The following is a 14,910-nucleotide window of genomic DNA, read 5'->3' on the forward strand; positions in this document are numbered from 1 at the left end:
CCTCTGGGGGGGGGGGTCACCGAAATATACGGGACACAAAGTGAAGTGCGTCCTGTATCAGTTCATTACGGGACAGGTTTTTTAGTTGCCAAGTACGGGACAATCGCGTATTTTACGGGAGTAGACCACAGGCAGAAATCAAATGAGGTTTTGTCATTTTCCCTTAAAAACGGGACAAATTGTGTCCCGGGAGAGATTTTATTTTTCCCGGGACAGGTGGTGAAAAAAGAGAACAATTCTGGGAAAAACGGGACGGGTGGCAACACTACGCTGAACTTGTGGCTAAATCAAAAAAGTCCCACACTGTGGCAGAGCAATTAATACTTCCCGCCTGCAAAGCCATTGTAAATGAGACGCTCGGACCCGAAGCGGCTAAAGAAATAGCCAAAGTCCCTCTCTCAGATAACACAATCTCCAGACGTATTAATGAGATGTCTGCAGACATCGAAAGTGTGGTTTTGGACAAGATCCCTATCAGTAAGAAATTTGCCTTGCAACTTGATGAGTCTACTGATATAAGTGTTGTTGCAGATTCTGAAGTGGACATTTCACTTTGATTTTCAGAGTGATGACACCCTGGAAAAACTCTCCATCATTATAAACTCTCCATCATTTATGCTCTATTCAGGTTGGAGTATTGCAGGTTGTCAAAGCTCAGCTGTGATTGGCTGCTCTCAGCTATGAAGTCCAACCCCTCCCACCTCAGACACCTGGAGCTGAGTTGGAACTGCCTTCTGGATTCAACAGTGAAGGTGCTGAGTGGTTTTCTGCAGAGTCCAGACTGTAAACTGGAGACTCTGAGGTCAGTTCACCCTCTTCACTCTACAACTTCTATCACTCTTGTTATTGTTGTCATGATTTTCACTTGACTGCTGTTGGAAATTCAATTTGCAGTCACTGGTTTGTGTTTGAAATTAATGAAACTGGGTTTAAAGGTACAGTGTGTAAAATCCTCCCATCTAGTGGTCAGCTTGCAGATTGCAGATTCTGAAGTGGACATTTCACTTTGATTTTCAGAGTGATGACACCCTGGAAAAACTCTCCATCATTATAAACTCTCCATCATTTATTCTGTATTCAGGTTGTGGTGCTGCAGTTTGTCAGAGCTCAGCTGTGATTGGCTGCTCTCAGCTCTGAAGTCCAACCCCTCCCACCTCAGACACCTGGACCTGGATGGGAACCAGCTGCAGGATTCAGGAGTGAAGCCACTAATGGATCTTGTCCACAGCAGAGACTATCAACTGGAGAGTGTGAGGTCAGTACTGGTTTAGAACCATTGGATGATGGTTCCAGCACCAAAGCCAGTTGATCCCACAGCAGAGGTCCAGTGTTCCCAGTCACAGTGTGAGAGGAGGATGGTGACGTCCAGCTGCTCCTCATTCATCCAACATCTGCTGCCAAACTGCTTCTTCTCTCAGTTCACCACCCAATTATTGATCAGTTCATCTTCATCAGGCCTCAGTATCAGTCCAACACTCCATGGTCACATGACCTTCACATGTTCCACACTAGACATGTGACTGAGAGTCTGCTTCTTCTCACCAGTCACTCCACCATCTCCATCAACAGTCAGCGTCTCTGTGATGATGCGTTCAAGGACCCTGAGTCCTGACTCCTGCAGTCTCTTCTTCTCTCTACTGGTGGAGGTGAGGGAGGATGAGGAGGAGAGTGAAGAGGAGCGCTCCATCTAGTGGTGGCTGACAGAACTACAACAAGTGGAGCCAAACAGCAAGCTGTGTGTCATGACTAGTGATGGTGAGGTGAAGCCTCATGAGGCATTGAACCGCTTGAGCCAACTGGTTCGAGAAACGGTTCATTTCTCGAAGCTTCATGTGCACACAAAACCACCTACTGGCCAAATGTACAATCACAGGCAAGCTGTGTCTGAACCACGTGTGATGCATTGAATTTTTGTGTCTGTTATGTCTGTTGGGAATGACTATGAATTGCAAGAAATGAATGACCAAATAATTTCTGTACATGAATTATATATATATATATATTTTTTTTTTTTCTCACTTATTTATGATTATTTTTATGGGTACTGATGCCAGTGGTTATGGGGATGCTCCAAACAAATTTTGTTGTTAACTTTGTTCAACAATGACAATAAATAAATAACTTGACTTGATAACTATGTGTATGATACATTTTTTGAATGTATTCTGTTTGTGCAATTTTTTTCTGAAAATGGCATGGGTGTAATCAGGCAGATGACAGTGAAAGTGATTGTGGGACTTGGAAAAGGGCATAGATCAGGGGTGCTCACACTTTTTCAACATGCAAGCTACTTTTAAAATGAGCAAGTCAAAAAGATCCACCTCCTATAAAACAGGAAAAGTCATTCAGAAATATATTTGTAGTCCAATGATAAAGAAAGAAAGGATTAAATGGGTCAACATGTTCCCATGTGCATTTATGCTCATCATTGCACAGAAAACTCATGGTTTAAAATTGTTTAGGTTATATCTGCCTATGTTTGATTTTATCAATAAAAGTGTGTTTACGTTAAGATGTTTTGCTGTATAGTTTTGTGTTTTCCAGCGCATAGGTTAGGGATAATTGGTGTGTGTGTGTGTGTGTGTGTGTGTGTGTGTGTGTGTGTGTGTGTGTGTGTGTGTGTGTGTGTGTGTGTGTGTGTGATGCAAACGTTTTGCCAGCAGCATCTCCCAGGATCTCCGGCGCGTCTGCAGTGCGTGCGCACTTTGAAGCGCGTTTTCCGAGCAAGGCGTCTCCATCAGTTTACGCCAGGATTGCAAGCTCACGCGACAACCCCGGTAGTTTTGCGTGTAAAACAACAGCGAAACTCTTTTTCCTGTCCCTGTCTGGTCTTTATTTGATCTGAATAGTGCCGAAGCCGATACGTCACATTTACGTTTCACTGTAAAGCACAGCACATATAAGAACAAAATCCAGCACATCGTACATTATGACCAAAACCAACCAGATCCACCGTGTTTTCTAATCCTGCCTGAACGATTCTACCTGCTGTAATTGACGCGGATCTCTCTCTCTCTCTCTCTCTCTCTCTCTCTCTCTCTCTCTCTCTCTCTCTCTCTCTCTCTCTCCATGCGATCACCCAAACTCCCTTCGCAATTGACCAGTAGATCGCGATGGACGTAATGGGCACCCCTGGCATAGATGCTTGTGTAACATGGACATTGATGTACAGGACAGGGGGCTCCATTCTATCACCTCTCCTCTCCTCACTCTCTCCCTAAGCTCTCAAAACGATCTCCAAACTAAACGCTATCTAGTCTCAAACACTCCAAACTATAAACACTATCCAAAATCTAGTAATCCAAACTCTCTCCAAATCTCAGTTGACTGCAACTCTCCTACAATGACCCCCATTTTGAATGGAGCCTGAGGGAACTATATAAAATATAAAATATAAATTGCAGATATATATTATATATATATATATATACATATATATATATACACATATGGGTCCACTTTTCTGCTGCAGCTGGCCATTTTCCTTTTACACCGTCCAAATTTACAGCTCAGGGCGCTGGGACGAATTGCAAATTGTGTGCAGATACAGGCCTACACTTCAAATAATTATGAGGAAAACCCAACGTAAAGAGAGCACTTCCATTAGGAAATAGTCAACATGAAATTCCGTCTTCTACTGACACCTGCTGGTCAAATTGAATAGTTGCAAATATTGTGAAGAAGTTGTCATCTAATTCTAATCCTAAACAATATGGGCATTCGAAGTGAAGTATTAAGACAATTAATCAGGTTTGTAGTGCTTGATTGAACACATTCATCCCGTTCCAGTGCACTAAAACCCACTTCCCTTCAGGACCGTGTCAGCGAAGCCAAAACTTCCTTGAGTGACGCTGTTTCCCAGCATGCAATGCGAGCTAGCGATTCACAATACTATTTCATCACAAACATGGATGTAAAAAATAAAAAGGGACGAAAAATGAAACTTCAGGAACACCAACCAATACAATGCAATACAAGCAGAACTGGGCCGAAGTTTTATATTATGTACACCATAATACAGCCTTCTGGTGGACAAGCCATTTAATCCGTGTCCTCCCTTGGTACGTACGTGTGTGGCACGTCATCTTAGATGTTACGTGCTGGATGCTCGTCACCCCACCAATCGTTTGAGTTGGCGAGTGAACGAAAAAGTGAACAGTCTTAACAGAAGCTTGCTGCTGGAAATAATGCACTACAAGTGGATGTGATGCTCACTGAACCCGATTCAGACGACTCTCCCTCCACTTTTCTTGTTTTGTATGAGCATTTAAAAAAAACAACAACATGATAATAATATGAATTTTGACCATGTATGTTTTGGAGTTCATTGAAAGAGGTTAATAATAAAAGAAAAATAATATATATATATATATATATATATATATATATGTATACATATATATATATATATATATATATATATATATATATACATATATATATATATAGTGTGTGTGTGTGTGTGTGTAACTTTAACTAACTTATCTATTTCTATCCATCTATCAAACTTACTATCTAGGGATCTTGATATTGTGTTGGCAGATGCATTATCACGTGTACATGTGGACTAGCTGCAAAATTCTTATTTCGGGGGAACTGAGGGTTTTCTTGTTTAGTTTTGTTTGTCGGTATGTTAATAGGGTTTGGTTCTTAAGGGAGGGGGTGTTATGACCCACGGGTGGGTCTAGGTGCCTCTATGTTTGTGTCTGTGTGTGTGTGAGAGAGTGGATGACGCCTTGCAGGTGCGGTCCTGGATGTCGGCTGCTGATTGGACGCACCATGGCTGAGAAGGAGGAGCAGTCGAGCCAGCCTGACGGTCATCCCTCCTCCGCTCCCAAGTCTGCAGTTAGTCACTTCTGAAATGGTGTTAGAGCACGCAGCCGTAGGGGTGGGCTGCCATTTTCTTTGTCCCCTCTTTTCTCCTGTTTATTAAGTATGTAGGGAGGTTAGCCTTTCTGTATTTGGCTTCTCTTTCTTTCTTTAGTTAGTTCTTAAGGCGAGCTAGTTGGAGTTTGGTTTATTATTTTGGCCTGGGCCCACCCTGAAGCCTTTGCTGCCCACCGGTTAAGTTGTTTTGTTTATTTCATTAACTGATTCATAAATGTTTTTGTTGAAAACCGCCAACTGCCGTGAGAAATTAATGAGCCTTGGGAGTGGGGGACGGAACGTAACACAGAGTTTTCACCGTGACAGCAGGTTGAGCTCCTACCGTTTTACAAGTGACGTCGTCACGTTAGCCTGTTCCATCCCTGCTAAATTCTTTAAAGAACTACCGTTAGTAAACTTTTAAATTATAATACACTCTACACTAATTGTAATTTCCTGCCCGTGGTTCTATATTGCAACAGTTGACGGCTCATATCAGCAGATAAGCAGCAACAATCTGGGCATTGCGGGTGATTCATAAATATGTCATTTCTTATTAATTAGCCCATAAGTGTTGTACACCAGTGTGACACCAAATGCTTGTTGCTGACAGCAGTGAAGAAATGACACTCTAGTGGTTCTGCACATTAGTATAAATAGAGTGATTCTCTATCATTACATCACAGGACGGCGGCACTCTGACAGATTCCATGAACCTGGAGACTGATGATCCAGACTCCGGTCCAGATGACACAACAGGCCATAGTGGAAACGGGTCAGAGCATGGACTGGCTGCTGAAAGGATACAGGTAGGTGGCGCTGTCATCCCAAGTTGTGTGGTGTGGAGGATCAGGGCCAAAGTTCCAGATGCTCACAGATGTGACTGTGGATTCAGGAGGAGTGTTTGAAGGCTGGACTCCCAACAGTGATTGGCTGCTGAGGACCTCTCAATCACAATCAGGTTTTTTAGTGGCTGTGAGATTGAAAGTGAGATTGCATTGTCCAGGTAGGAGGACAGCAGTCAGCCATGTTTCACCTCCAGTCAACACGCAGTGGTTCACATGAAGGTCCAAGAGGCCTACAGACCTACACTGAGTCTGGAAGTGGCAGTACAGTTGGATCATTGTCTTTGTTGTGTTGTTTGGTCATTGTGATCCAATGTAATGTTAGAGAAGGACGAGTGCAGTTATATTGGAGTGAGTTATTTAGAGTGTAATAGAAGTTATAATGCAGAGTCTGTTTTTATGAAATGTTCTATCACCTGCCATCCATCCATCCATCCATCCATCCATCTTCTACTGCCGTATCCGGAGTCAGGTCTCGGGGGCAGCAGCCTCAGCAGAGACCCCCAGACTTCCCTGGACCCAGTCACCTCCTCCAGCTCCTCCAGTGGGACCCCAAGGCTTCCCAGTCCAGCCCAGAGACCTGGTCCCTCCAGCAGGGTCTCCTCCTGGTGGGACATGCCTGGAACACCTCCCCAGGGAGGCGTCCCAAACAAGACCCCGAGATGCTGGAACTCCTCCCCCTGAGGCAGGGCCTCCCCACCGACCCAGAGAGGGCAAACCACCTCATATCTTTCATTGATTTATCTGTTGGTAAATAATTATAATGTATCATTTATTTTATTTAAATTATATTTGAACTGAATTGGATTTGTTTGTAAAAGTGAGATTTATTTTCATTGATTCATGTGGTTTATGTTGAGACCTAGTGGAGAAGTGGGTATGGCCTACAGAAGGTTTGAGTACACAAGTTATTCAGATATGGAGAATCCCCATGGCAGGACTTCAGGAGATATATAATCAAAGTGTTAAAGCTGCAGAAATGAAACGTCAGTTGAGGTCAAGGTTACACAGGTCAGAGGTTGTGATGGCTTTTATTGTCAGAATATTGAATCATTGAAATATAATGTTTGAGCTTGTAATAAAGTTTGGATGATATAACATAATCACATAAAATAAATGATCTGGTTTCCTTCTGATTCATTGACGTCCTTCTGAAATCTCCACACAAACATCTGGCAAGCATCAAAACCATGAATTATTTTGAGGGAAACTTCTTTTGTCTTACTTATGATTCAATAATGATTTGAGTTCCCATCACAGGTGTTGTGAATCACTTTATCTTTTCCACATGATTTCCTCATTTAAGATCATGAAGCAGAAATAAAGTCTCTTGAAAAGTATTTTTCACCTCCAAAATGAAGATGTTATAGAAGTCTGAAGTGAGAGCAGAGCAGTGTGTTGCTGATGTGTGGAACCTTCATGCTGAGATGTTCCAGCCGTGGATGATGAGAGCAGAAGCAGTGGTTGTGTTGCTGCTGCCTTCACTGAGCAGCTGCTCCAAGTCCTGCTTCTTCCACTGAGGATTCAGCTCCACCAGTGGCTTCTGGGACGTCTCTCCCAGTAACCACAGCAGCTTGTAGGGAGAAGCAGTCCGCCAGCCACCAGGCTGCACTGGGGTCAAAGGTCGTGACACGCCCACACAGTGTTGGTGCGTGCAGCTTGCTGTTTGGCTCCACTGGTTGTAGTTCTGTCAGCCACCAGTAGATGGAGCGCTCCTCTTCACTCTCCTCATCCTCACCACCACCTGCAAAGATAAGAAGAGACAGCAGGAGTCAGGACTCACGGTCCTTGAACGCATCATCACACAGACGTTGACTGTTGATGGAGATGATGGAGTGACTGGTGAGAAGAAGCAGACTCTCAGTCACATGTCAAGTGTGGAACATGTGAAGGTCATGTGACCATGTATGTTTTGGAGTTCATTGAAAGAGGTTAATAATAAAAGAAAAATAATATATATATATATATATATATATATATATATATATATATATATATATATATATATATATATAGTGTGTGTGTGTGTGTGTGTAACTTTAACTAACTTATCTATTTCTATCCATCTATCAAACTTACTATCTAGGGATCTTGATATTGTGTTGGCAGATGCATTATCACGTGTACATGTGGACTAGCTGCAAAATTCTTATTTCGGGGGAACTGAGGGTTTTCTTGTTTAGTTTTGTTTGTCGGTATGTTAATAGGGTTTGGTTCTTAAGGGAGGGGGTGTTATGACCCACGGGTGGGTCTAGGTGCCTCTATGTTTGTGTCTGTGTGTGTGTGAGAGAGTGGATGACGCCTTGCAGGTGCGGTCCTGGATGTCGGCTGCTGATTGGACGCACCATGGCTGAGAAGGAGGAGCAGTCGAGCCAGCCTGACGGTCATCCCTCCTCCGCTCCCAAGTCTGCAGTTAGTCACTTCTGAAATGGTGTTAGAGCACGCAGCCGTAGGGGTGGGCTGCCATTTTCTTTGTCCCCTCTTTTCTCCTGTTTATTAAGTATGTAGGGAGGTTAGCCTTTCTGTATTTGGCTTCTCTTTCTTTCTTTAGTTAGTTCTTAAGGCGAGCTAGTTGGAGTTTGGTTTATTATTTTGGCCTGGGCCCACCCTGAAGCCTTTGCTGCCCACCGGTTAAGTTGTTTTGTTTATTTCATTAACTGATTCATAAATGTTTTTGTTGAAAACCGCCAACTGCCGTGAGAAATTAATGAGCCTTGGGAGTGGGGGACGGAACGTAACACAGAGTTTTCACCGTGACAGCAAGTTGAGCTCCTACCGTTTTACAAGTGACGTCGTCACGTTAGCCTGTTCCATCCCTGCTAAATTCTTTAAAGAACTACCGTTAGTAAACTTTTAAATTATAATACACTCTACACTAATTGTAATTTCCTGCCCGTAGTTCTATATTGCAACAGTTGACGGCTCATATCAGCAGATAAGCAGCAACAATCTGGGCATTGCGGGTGATTCATAAATATGTCATTTCTTATTAATTAGCCCATAAGTGTTGTACACCAGTGTGACACCAAATGCTTGTTGCTGACAGCAGTGAAGAAATGACACTCTAGTGGTTCTGCACATTAGTATAAATAGAGTGATTCTCTATCATTACATCACAGGACGGCGGCACTCTGACAGATTCCATGAACCTGGAGACTGATGATCCAGACTCCGGTCCAGATGACACAACAGGCCACAGTGGAAACGGGTCAGAGCATGGACTGGCTGCTGAAAGGATCCAGGTAGGTGGCGCTGTCATCCCAAGTTGTGTGGTGTGGAGGATCAGGGCCAAAGTTCCAGATGCTCACAGATGTGACTGTGGATTCAGGAGGAGTGTTTGAAGGCTGGACTCCCAACAGTGATTGGCTGCTGAGGACCTCTCAATCACAATCAGGTTTTTTAGTGGCTGTGAGATTGAAAGTGAGATTGCATTGTCCAGGTAGGAGGACAGCAGTCAGCCATGTTTCACCTCCAGTCAACACGCAGTGGTTCACATGAAGGTCCAAGAGGCCTACAGACCTACACTGAGTCTGGAAGTGGCAGTACAGTTGGATCATTGTCTTTGTTGTGTTGTTTGGTCATTGTGATCCAATGTAATGTGAGAGAAGGACGAGTGCAGTTATATTGGAGTGAGTTATTTAGAGTGTAATAGAAGTTATAATGCAGAGTCTGTTTTTATGAAATGTTCTATCACCTGCCATCCATCCATCCATCCATCCATCCATCTTCTACTGCGGTATCCGGAGTCAGGTCTCGGGGGCAGCAGCCTCAGCAGAGACCCCCAGACTTCCCTGGACCCAGTCACCTCCTCCAGCTCCTCCAGTGGGACCCCAAGGCTTCCCAGTCCAGCCCAGAGACCTGGTCCCTCCAGCAGGGTCTCCTCCTGGTGGGACATGCCTGGAACACCTCCCCAGGGAGGCGTCCCAAACAAGACCCCGAGATGCTGGAACTCCTCCCCCTGAGGCAGGGCCTCCCCACCGACCCAGAGAGGGCAAACCACCTCATATCTTTCATTGATTTATCTGTTGGTAAATAATTATAATGTATCATTTATTTTATTTAAATTATATTTGAACTGAATTGGATTTGTTTGTAAAAGTGAGATTTATTTTCATTGATTCATGTGGTTTATGTTGAGACCTAGTGGAGAAGTGGGTATGGCCTACAGAAGGTTTGAGTACACAAGTTATTCAGATATGGAGAATCCCCATGGCAGGACTTCAGGAGATATATAATCAAAGTGTTAAAGCTGCAGAAATGAAACGTCAGTTGAGGTCAAGGTTACACAGGTCAGAGGTTGTGATGGCTTTTATTGTCAGAATATTGAATCATTGAAATATAATGTTTGAGCTTGTAATAAAGTTTGGATGATATAACATAATCACATAAAATAAATGATCTGGTTTCCTTCTGATTCATTGACGTCCTTCTGAAATCTCCACACAAACATCTGGCAAGCATCAAAACCATGAATTATTTTGAGGGAAACTTCTTTTGTCTTACTTATGATTCAATAATGATTTGAGTTCCCATCACAGGTGTTGTGAATCACTTTATCTTTTCCACATGATTTCCTCATTTAAGATCATGAAGCAGAAATAAAGTCTCTTGAAAAGTATTTTTCACCTCCAAAATGAAGATGTTATAGAAGTCTGAAGTGAGAGCAGAGCAGTGTGTTGCTGATGTGTGGAACCTTCATGCTGAGATGTTCCAGCCGTGGATGATGAGAGCAGAAGCAGTGGTTGTGTTGCTGCTGCCTTCACTGAGCAGCTGCTCCAAGTCCTGCTTCTTCCACTGAGGATTCAGCTCCACCAGTGGCTTCTGGGACGTCTCTCCCAGTAACCACAGCAGCTTGTAGGGAGAAGCAGTCCGCCAGCCACCAGGCTGCACTGGGGTCAAAGGTCGTGACACGCCCACACAGTGTTGGTGCGTGCAGCTTGCTGTTTGGCTCCACTGGTTGTAGTTCTGTCAGCCACCAGTAGATGGAGCGCTCCTCTTCACTCTCCTCATCCTCACCACCACCTGCAAAGATAAGAAGAGACAGCAGGAGTCAGGACTCACGGTCCTTGAACGCATCATCACACAGACGTTGACTGTTGATGGAGATGATGGAGTGACTGGTGAGAAGAAGCAGACTCTCAGTCACATGTCAAGTGTGGAACATGTGAAGGTCATGTGACCATGGAGTGTTGGACTGATACTGAGGCCTGATGAAGATGAACTGATCAATAATTGGGTGGTGAACTGAGAGAAGAAGCAGTTTGGCAGCAGATGTTGGATGAATGAGGAGCAGCTGGACGTCACCATCCTCCTCTCACACTGTGACTGGGAATACTGGACCTCTGCTGTGGGATCAACTGGCTTTGGTGCTGGAACCATCATCCAATGGTTCCAAACCAGTACTAACCTCTCACTCTCCAGTTGATGGTCACTGCTGTAGACAAGATCCATCAGTGGCTCCTTCACTGATGACTCCTTCAGGGGGTTCTGACCCAGGTCCAGGTGTCTGAGGTGGGAGTCGTTGGACTTCAGAGCTGAGAGCAGCCAATCAATGCTGAGCTCTGACAAATTGCAGCCCCACAACCTGAACAGAGAATAAATGATGGAGTTTATAATGATAGAGAGTTTTTCCTGGGTGTCATCACTTCAGCATCTGCAATCTGCAATCTGACCACTAGATGGGAGGATTTTACCCACTGTACCTTCAAGCCCAGTTTCATTCATTACTATCACAAACCAGTGTCTGCAAATTGAATTTCCAACAGCAGTAAAGTGCAAATCATGACGACAACAACAAGAGTGATAGAAGTTGTAGAGTGAAGAGGGTGAACTGACCTCAGAGTCTCCAGTTTACAGTCTGGACTCTGCAGAAAACCACTCAGCTCCTTAACTGATGAATCCTGAAGATAGTTCTCAGCCAGGTCCAGCTCTCTGAGGTGGGAGGGGTTGGACTTCAGAGCTGAGAGCAGCCAATCACAGCTGATCTATGACAACCTGCACCTCTCCAACCTGAATACGGAATAAATGATGGAGAGTGTCATTTACAGTTGGGTGTGCGCGCGCGCGCGTGTGTGTGTGTGTGCGTGCGTGAGTGCGTATGTGCGCAAACGTGTGTGTGTGTGTGTGTGTGTGTGTGTGTGTGTGTTTGTTTGTGTGTAATTTAAAACCAGTTTTACACATTTCTAATGGAATCAAAGTGAATTCCAACAAACTCAATTCAAAGTCATGACAACAATAACTGCAGCAGTTGTAGAGTGAAGAGGGTGAACTGACCTCAGAGCCTCCAGTTTACAGTCTGGACTCTGCAGAAAACCACTCAGCACCTTCACTGTTGAATCCAGAAGGCAGTTCCAACTCAGCTCCAGGTGTCTGAGTTGGGAGGGGTTGGACTTCAGAGCTGAGAGCAGCCAATCACAGCTGAGCTCTAACAAACTACAACTCCACAACCTGAATAGAGAAGAAATGATTGAGAGTTTTTCCAGGGTGTCATCACTCTGAAAATCAAAGTGAAATGTTGACTTCAGAATCTGACACTAAAGCAATCTGAAATCTGACCACTAGATGGTAGGATGTTACACACTGTACCTTTCCACCCAATTTCATATGCTTCAAACACAAAGCAGTGACTGCAAATTGAATTTCCAACAGCAGTGAAGTGAAAATCATGACAACAACAACAAGAGTGATAGAAGTTGTAGAGTGAAGAGGGTGAACTGACCTCAGAGTCTCCAGTTTACAGTCTGGACCCTGCAGAAAACCACTCAGCTCCTTCACTGTTGAATCCTGAAGGTGGTTCCAACTCAGGTCCAAGTGTCTGAGGTGGGAGGGGTTGGACTTCAGAGCTGAGAGCAGCCAATCACAGCTGAGCTTTGACAACCAGCAGTACTCCAACCTGAATAGAGAAGAAATGATGGAGAGTTCATAACGATGGAATTTTATCAGGGTGTCATCACTCTGAACATCAAAGTGAAACGTCGACTTCAGAATCTGCAACAAAAGCAGTCTGCAATCTGACCACTAGATGGGAGGATTTTACCCACTGTACCTTCAAGCCCAGTTTAGGGCGTGTTTTCATTGCCTCGCCTCACCACGGTTCGCCTCGGTACGATTGCGTTTTCATTGGCTCTGTGATTACGAGACTGTGGGCGGAGTCGACACGGTAAAGCGGGACAATGTTTTCCCCAGCATCACTTCTGTGCAATACACAACAGCGCAGCGATGGACAAAGTAGAAGTTGTTTCATACCTGCTGCTCGGTCTGTGGTTGCTTTTCTGTTCAAGAAAGAACACTTTCCCTCACTGAAGTCACAGTTGACCATTTATGCAGCAACATTTATAATTTATTGTTTCGTTTTCCATGCGAGCAAATGTGTAGTTCAACCTTCATATTTTCACCAAAAGTAAACACGAGACGGATACAACGGGAAATAGCGTTTATTTAAAAACAAACAAACAGAAAAACAGACAGTAAACACGCCTCCTTATTTGAAATAGCTGCCCTAGCGAGCCAAGGACGACTTTGTTATATGCCGCGGTGTTTGAGGCTTCCTCGCGGCCAAGAGCCACGTCCTCTCGACGAATCAGTATTTCTTCTCTCCTCAAGACTCCTGGGGTTCCCTAGCTTACCGCGCCTCACGCAAGAGCAACTCGATTTGTTTTCTTTACCGAGCGCTTCGCCATTTGCCGTTTGTCGTTTTTGCGAATATGGTTGAACACACTCGCGACGTCGAGGGCATTCCCGGTTCGCCTGCCTCTCCCCAAAAGACGAAAGTAAACATGTATTGAAAAAGCTGTTTTCAAAAACTGTATACACATAAATGTATTTGTACAACACCAATAGTAGCTACTTGTATTCACGGTAAAATGTACCTGACACGGAAGTTCTGTGTCAAAGGAGTTGGCGTGGATGTCCGCTCTGACAGGGAACATCGACGCGGACACGGAGCCAATCCAGTGCCCTGCTCGTCGCTACGTCACCACTAAACTCGCTTCGTCTTGCTCGGACCCTGGGGGATTGAGGTACCAAAACAGCGCCCCCTACAACTGTGTAGCAGCCAGTGCAAACACCCTAACACCATACCATGGCGAGGCGAGGTGAGGCAATGAAAACACGCCCTTTCATTCATTATCAAAAAAAAAGTGTCTGCAAATTGAATTTCCAACAGCAGTGAAGTGAAAATCATGACAACAACAACAAGAGTGATAGAAGTTGTAGAGTGAAGAGGGTGAACTGACCTCAGAGTCTCCAGTTTACAGTCTGGACTCTGCAGAAAACCCCACTGAGCTCCTTCACTGATGAATCCTTAAGGTCGTTCCAACTCAGGTTCAGCTCTCTGAGGTGGGAGGGGTTGGACTTCAGAGCTGAGAGCAGCCAATCACAGCTGAGCTTTGTCAACCAGCAGTTCTCCAGCCTGAATAAAGAATCAATATTTGATTTCTTCCATGGTGTAAATGTCATATTCAGAGTCATTTCTCCCTGCTGATGATCCAGATGTGCAGCTGTTGGGATCACTGAGTCATTCCCTCAAACGACTCATTGTGCCAGTGGGTTGTCAACACAATAACAACAGCAGTGTGTCAGTCAGTGTGCAGCCAGTCAGCAGTGAAGATGGAAAATAATCAGTGAGTCCTTTGTGTGCTTGTGGCTGTTTTCAGTCATCAGAGACTCGTTACAAGTCAAACACATTCAAAGGACAAGATGAAGAAATACTGCTGCACTATTAATCTGCCTCTAATATTTCTTCACACAATCTTCTGCTCAGTCATGTGACCTTCATCACCAATCAACAACTTCCATTGAGCTCCAAAGTGACTGGAGACATTTTCCACACTTTCTTCCACCATCCAAAGTCTTTTCTGGCTGCAGATTGTTGACATGAAAATATCAACAACATCCACTTTGTCTAGATGAGTCTTTAATATCTGCTTCAAAGTCTTCACACTGAGCAGCGTTACACACCAGTTGTCATCTGCTGACACACACTGTCCACCAGTAGAAAGCAGGAACTGACCTGAGAACTTCCAGTCTGCAGTTTGGACTCTGCAGTCCAGCACAGAGCAGCTTCACTCCAGGATCCCTCAGGAAGTTCTCACTCAGGTCCAGCAGTGTGAGGTGGGAGGGGCTGGACTGCAGAGCTGAAGACACCACTGCACACTGAAGCTCTGAGAGTTCACTGGATGAAGGAGAGCAGAGAGAGAAG

This window comes from Nelusetta ayraudi, unplaced genomic scaffold (genome assembly GCF_046127955.1).
Source record: "Nelusetta ayraudi isolate G7.1 ecotype Tasmania unplaced genomic scaffold, CSIRO-AGI_Nayr_v1 ptg000194l, whole genome shotgun sequence".
In the NCBI taxonomy this organism is placed as follows: domain Eukaryota; kingdom Metazoa; phylum Chordata; class Actinopteri; order Tetraodontiformes; family Monacanthidae; genus Nelusetta; species Nelusetta ayraudi.